Below are 7,040 nucleotides of genomic sequence, written 5' to 3'. Positions count from 1 at the left end.
TTGGCAGCTCTACTCATGTACAGAATCTGTCTCTGAGTCAGCCAGCCGATCAATTGCTGTTGCCCTTCAGGATAAGTAATAGGGAAACAAAGTGGCTTGACTTTAAAATCAGTGACAGTGATTAGTTAGCTGGCCAGGAACCTATTGGATTACTTGTGCTGTCTTCTCCTTCCATGACAATTCCAGTAATACAGCCATGCCTTCCAGGCTAGGCAGGACAGCTTAGCACCTCATACATTTCCTTGTTTGTTTATAGTGAGATGCTATGTAGGCCAAATGGGGTGATGCTGCTCTTTCCAAAACTTAGTTTTTCTTTTAATTGACAATAATTTATTGAATTTTAAATATAGTCAGCAACACAAGAAATGAGATCTCATTTGAGGTCAAGACAGTATAACACATTCATCGTATCAGTCAGTGACAGATAACTGAAGATATACCCATTTAATTGCAAACAAAAATATGCCTAATAAAATAAAAACAGAAATTGAACTCTCTCTGCTAATCCACATGGTCCTTAGGCTCATCTATTCAAAAGAAACCTGTTGCCCCTGTTAATAGTTTCTGGTTCAAATAGATTCTTCATTCGAACTGAGCATAGGTACAGTGCTCTTTGCTGCCGCCTAGTTGTAGGGATAGGTTTTGGAGACTTCTAACAGGTCATAATAGCTTTTAAGCAGCAACTAACAAATAGGGTAGGAGCTTTTTTGGTGTTGGGAAGATGCAGTTTCCACAAACAAAGCCAGCAAAGCCAAAAGAGTTGGCATCCCACTTTTCGGACTTGAAACATAGTCCCAAGTCTTTAAACTATATCCTTATTTTTGCAGTGACGGGTGGCCTGAATAATTCGGGGGGCTAATTCTCTGGGGTGATGGGTTATGTTTTCCAAGTCAGAGAAAGGAGGTGGTCTGTGGCCTGAACCCAGGATTTGTGTAATACAAGTATTATGGGGACTGTTCACTACCAATCTTTGCAAAGTATTCGCTTCACTTCAGGATTCAGAGAGGAATCTAAACTGATCTGCAGATGGGAAGGCCATCTTCTTCCCTTTCCCTGGAGCTGTGATTGATAAGGATGATGATAAAGCCAAAAATAAAAACATTGTTTAAAAAAAACAACTGAGTTCAGTTGCTAAGTGACAACAATATAATTCCTTAGCACATCATTTACAAAACCAAAGCACTTAAAGGTCAGAAAAGCAGTAGATAAGGACAATATAAGTTCTATTTTACCAACATGATAAATGAAATATTCTTATCTCCTATAAAGAAAGGCTAGTAAAGGCTCCTCTGGGGCCCTCTTCAGTTAATACACACCTTACAAAATATGGCAGGTAAGTGTTAGACTTAACTTCAGAACACAACTTACTTCATTCTATAGCCAATATTGAAGCCATTAGGTTGCTGTACCTCATTTCCATGGCACTCAATTTTTTTGTGCCTTAGTTAGAGCATCTAAAACTATGTAGCTAATACTTTTGCACTTGCCTGGTAGCTTTCTGGCTGAGCACTTTACCAAGATAGGTTAGCAGTATTATCCCCATATTACAAGTGTCCTAAGCACAGAGTTTTGAGCCAGCTTGTATAAGGGGCATTGTAGATAAACAATGATAAGCAGGTTCTGTGCTCATCTCAGGCACAAGTTTAACCATTGGCAAACCATTTAAACTGTGTTCCTCAGTTACTCTGCTAAGAAATGGACGTTTGCACATCCTCTCTAGCAAAGGTAGCATTTGACTGAAGAATGCAGGAGGAAGAGACATTTTACCAGATCCTGGAGCTTCCCCTTCCTTTTAAAAAGTAACTCCAGCCTGCCCAGCGGACGCACTGTAATATTTGCATTTCTATAGCATTTTGTTTCTGAGCTGCCTGCAGTTCTATAACAGTGCAGCACTTCACATATGTTAATGGATTAAGCCATTCAGTATTCCTGTGAGATATGTAAATATTATTATCCTCATTATATAGAAGGGAAACTGAGACACAGAAAGGAAAAATGATTTTCTCAATGTACAGCAAGTGAGCCGTCATGGCACCCAGGAGTCCTGGATCCCTATTCTAACCACTAGGTGGCACTTTTTTCCTAACTACCCAGATGGTTGGTCTGAAAATTCATCAGAACATTACAATGTGATTTGTCATTAAAACCGCTTGGATATAGATAGTTTTTCAGCATAACATACTGAAGACAAAAGTTGTCATGGACTACAGTATTCCTTACTTTAAAAACAGCAAGAATATGATTAAATTCTAAATGAACGTCATTGGCTATTACATCAAGGTATGAAGGCAACTGTAGTGTCTGAAAACAAAGAATCAAATGCCTCTGATATCAACACTAGGGTGAAAAAGGGGAGTGTCATAGCCCTCGTGCTTTTTAACATCTACTTTTCATTCCTGCTTCTTCATACATTTATGGACAGCAGTGATGGCATTTATCCCGAACCAGACTAGATGGAGGCTTATGTAATATTGCAAAGTTGCGAGTGAAAAGCAAGGTGAAGGCTAGTTCTGAGACATTTCCAGATTGCAAATGACGTGGTTTTGGTTGGCCACAGTGAATCTTTTCTGCAAAATCTCTTGGGTAGTTTTTCTGCGTCATGCAGGAGCTTTGTGTTGACAATTGGTTTCCAGAAGACTGTGATCATGTTCTTGGGGGTGGAAGAACCAATGCCTGACATTCTGGAGGGTAAATCGCTTAGCGTCATTGACAGCTTTTGCTGCTTGGGGTTTTATGATCAGCAGGAATCTTGACCTTCAGCTTGAACTGACTAACAGAATTTTGGGCTTTTACAGAAATGTGCATGGAATAACAGCACACTATTGACTAAGGTGAAGATGCAAATCTACAAGACTTGTGTGCTTTCATCAGGGTTCTGAAATGTGGACTGCATATGCTAGGCATGTCAGAAGACTGAAAAACTTCCATGTGAAATGCCTGTGCAAGATCCTGAAAATAAAGTAGAAAAACCAAATACAGAGGTGCTGGGGTGTGCAGGACTTGCACATGTAAAAACCACTATTCAGAGAAGGAGGTTGCAATGGCTTGGTAATGTCAGAAGAATGGGAGGAGACCATATTGCCAAGAATATTTTGTACAGTGAGATTCGTGATGGCTATAGAAAGTGGGGTCACTCTTTAGGTCGGTACCATGATGTGTGTAAAAATGATATGAAGTCGTTCAACATCAATGTAGAAAGCTGGGAGGAGTGTGCAGAATCCCATCCAATCTGGAGGAAATATTTGGCACTGGGTGCAGCTCAACATGAAGTGGCTTTGATCCAGAGTATGGAAGCAAAGTGAGAAAGAAGAAACAGCATGCTGTAATCTTGGATTCCAACTCAGACAAAACATGAATCTGTGAAACTTGTAACTAGCTGTGTCGCTCTCAAATTGGGCTTGTCAGCCGTAAGCTGATTCATTGGGCATGTGACTAGACCTCTTACACATATGATCCAGTGGCTCGATGGTTGCCTAGGATAACAAACGTGCAGACTGTGACCTTCAATGAACGAGGGGAAATTTATCTTCCATTCAAATATACATAGAAAGGTCCCTGCTTCTCTCTGAGCACACTTGTCTCTTTGAGCTAAAGATGCTGGAGCTTAATGGCCCAGCAGATGAAAAGATCAAGCAAGCAGGGGGAAAGGAGGGAAAGAAAAGGGGGAAAAAAGGGTTAACTTACTTTGACCTGCAATAATCTAGAAAATTTTAGACAGTTGTTTGGACCATAGATACTAAGGTGATAGGCGCCATAAAAATACCTTGGATAGACAGGCAGATTTGTGTAGCAGAGTGTAAGGGCTGGAATGTTCAGAATGTTTTGATGTTATAGATGCAGCCATGGTATTTTGCCTTTAATGATTTGGGACTCTGTGAAAAGATTGGCCAGCAGACTGGTCTTCGGTTTGGTTGCCAGATGTGACCTTTAACAGTGTTTAAAACTTGTCTTGCAAATTATCCTTACTAAAGGGTATTTACACCTCTACCTTGATATAACTCTGTCCTTGGGAGCCAAAAAGTCTTACCGCGTTATAGATGAAACCGCGTTATATTGAACTTGCTTTGATCCACTGGAGTGGATCACCCCTCTAGAGCACTGCTTTACTGCGTTTTATCCAAATTTGTGTTATATCGGGTCGCGTTATATTTAGGTAGTGGTGTATTTGTTAAGGTTAAACTAGAATCCACTTTAAAAAAAATCCATTTGTCTGAAATGGGTTTAGTTAGCTCTTTAATTGGCATAGAAGAAAGTATTTGTTTTTTCTGTAGGGGAAATGAATAGGTTTATGCATTTTAGATACATAGTTCATTAAATATGCTGTTGTGGGGCTATTTATCTCAGTCTTCAGATAACCTTGAGGTACTAAAAGCAAGGTAATAATACTGATGAAATATTCCTTGCCAAGCTTCAATATCTCATCTGCATTTCTGTCCCACTTGCCTTTTCCCCTTCCCTCATGGAGTAACTTACACAGAAAGACTAATTGGTGTAATTTTATGTGCCATCACATTGTGTTACTCTTCTGTCAGATCTCATGCAGATCAGGGTTGGGCCAGTTTAGACTTTGAGCGGGAGGACTAGATGCTGCAGAAAATTGTGCTGGCAATTTACTAGATCGTGTCCCTCCATCCAAGTCAAAATTATTCCATTGATGTTTGGGGTTGGTGCTCTGCTGGAGGGTGTGCTGCTCTGGTGGTAAGGCACAAAGGATGTAAAGTTTTCAAATGTCAGACTTGAACTGACTCTAATCTGACTAGCACGGGTGCCAGTAACAGTGAAACTGCTGCAGCGTGGGCTTCAGTGTAGGCTGTGCAAGCCTGCCTGGGACCCTGGGTACGTACTCAGGCTGCTTGCTTGTGTTGCCACAGCTTCACTGCTATGGGTACCTGAACTAGATAGATTAAAAATAAATTAACTTTCTATTGCCATGTAGACATACCCTAAGTGCCTTAGAAGTCTGAGTCCAATTTTCAAAAGAAACTTAGGAACCTACATCTCAATGAAATCCAGTAGGTCTTCGGCACCTAAGTAGCTTTTGAAAATGGAACTTTAGGCTTGCAAATTACTTGGATGATTTTGAAAATTTTACCCAATACCAATTTCTTGATCACTTGTAACTGTTAAAGATACCCAGGGCACTTTCTGCAAGATTGTGCATAACAGGCCTGGTTGTCCTGGGCAAATTCCAGCTTCGATTTAAAATGCTTATTTTAAACGACACCTCATCCCCCATTTAATTTTTGGCTTCTGAATGCATCTAACACACAATCCCTTGACAATACATTTCAAGTATTTACAAAATAATTGCACATGTACACTTGAGTCAAATTTCTGATAGTGACTAGTGCTGGGCACTCACCTTCTGAAAATCAGGCTCCTTTAAGATGTTTCAGGTTGGGCCTCCACAAAATTGAAGCACTCAAAATCACTTGTCACTAAAATTGATACATCTTAAACTGCATGATACTACACATTCACCCCACAGGTTGTTGCATTTCATTGTGGAATGAAGTGATTCCTGCATGTAGTTTGTATATCAGTTTGTAAAGTGCTCTGGGATCTTTGAGAACAAAAGACAGGCATAAGGTGATTGACTCAAAATGATGATTTCTCAAGGTTTGTTTAACTGAATCCACTCAAGGGTTCTGATTAAATGGAGCTGTCATGGCCAAGTCCTTTGTATATTGTAAACGTTGTGCAATAGAAACATAATTGCACCAACAAGGTCCATGTTACTTTAAAACGCTTAAACCAGTGCAATTTGACAAAAGAAAAAGCAGCTAGAATCACTTTGTCTTGGGCTTATTAATAAATGATCACTTTCTGCTTTTCCTTGTTACCTGCACTGTATGTTTGTCTTCCCAGGTTCCAAATGCGAGTATTGTTCTTAACTGCATATCTGTGCAGAATTTCATTGTCTTTATTCAGCCCCTTATTTAAAAATAAAACAGTTATGTGCATCCAAGTGTCACAATGAATTGCAAAGTATTTACATGAGGTATTGAAGAGAAAAGACAGCTGCATGCAGATGGATTTGGAAATACTGGTCCAAGAGAGAGCACTGTAATCATTTTGAGCACTATCAGTGCACATAAACTAGTTATTAATGTTTGCTGCCTACTGTGAGATAACAGCAGGGGAAAATGCAAAGGTAGTTTTGTTGGGTCACTGTATAACATTAAATAAAAAAAAATCAAACCATCCATGTTTAAATTTTAATTCCTTTGCTTCTTTTCATTAAGAAATCCTGAAGGAGGTGGGTGGTGGTGTGGTTAGCTCTATTATCTGTGGGCAAGAGACTCAAACTGAATGCAACGTCATTTTGAACTGTAGCTCATTATTTTTGTATTGCTGTAAACTACTTGTGTGGGTGTTGTCATCTTTAGCCTTTTCCGTGAGCTTCGGCATTAACAAACTGAAAAATAAGTCTTATTTTTGACCCTCTGATTCATGATTTGAAGCCTTGTGCTTCGCTAAGATGCATTTGTTCACTTGGAGGACTTTCAATATGTGAATATTCATTTATGCATCAAATCTCAAATTCCTTGGTAAGGAATGATGAAGCTTTTCAGTGCTGTAAAATGATGTAGAAAATGAGTCATAAATCAGTCTAAGAATTGTCTTATTTTTAATCCTTACTTCTGTCACAATTACTACAGAACATGTGTTCTACTTCCAACAGCCTTAGTGAGTGTTTTGTAAGGTAGCCAACACTTACTATGATGAGAACTTGATCTTGTGCCTGACGGAGGCTGCAGAATTGGCTCCTACCTGAAAAATGTATTTGCTGCTTAACGTAACTTGAGGATTCCCCATAGCACTGGCATTTCTGTGCATCATCTACTTCTATTAGAACACTAGAATTATCTAAAGGTCACAGCAAAGGCTCCTCATTTTGTGTGTGTGTTATGATCTCTGAAAGTGATCTATGTGTGTTTGTTACTGTGATCACCTGCTAGTTACACATACCAGTAAATGCACACTCTGTGTCTTTAAATGATATTTTATAAGAACGTGGTTTGATTTTCAATTATCTG

The sequence above is a fragment of the Gopherus flavomarginatus genome, chromosome 5 (assembly GCF_025201925.1).
Source record: "Gopherus flavomarginatus isolate rGopFla2 chromosome 5, rGopFla2.mat.asm, whole genome shotgun sequence".
NCBI classification, from domain to species: Eukaryota; Metazoa; Chordata; order Testudines; family Testudinidae; genus Gopherus; species Gopherus flavomarginatus.
Note: the sequence above shows the minus strand (reverse complement) of the source record.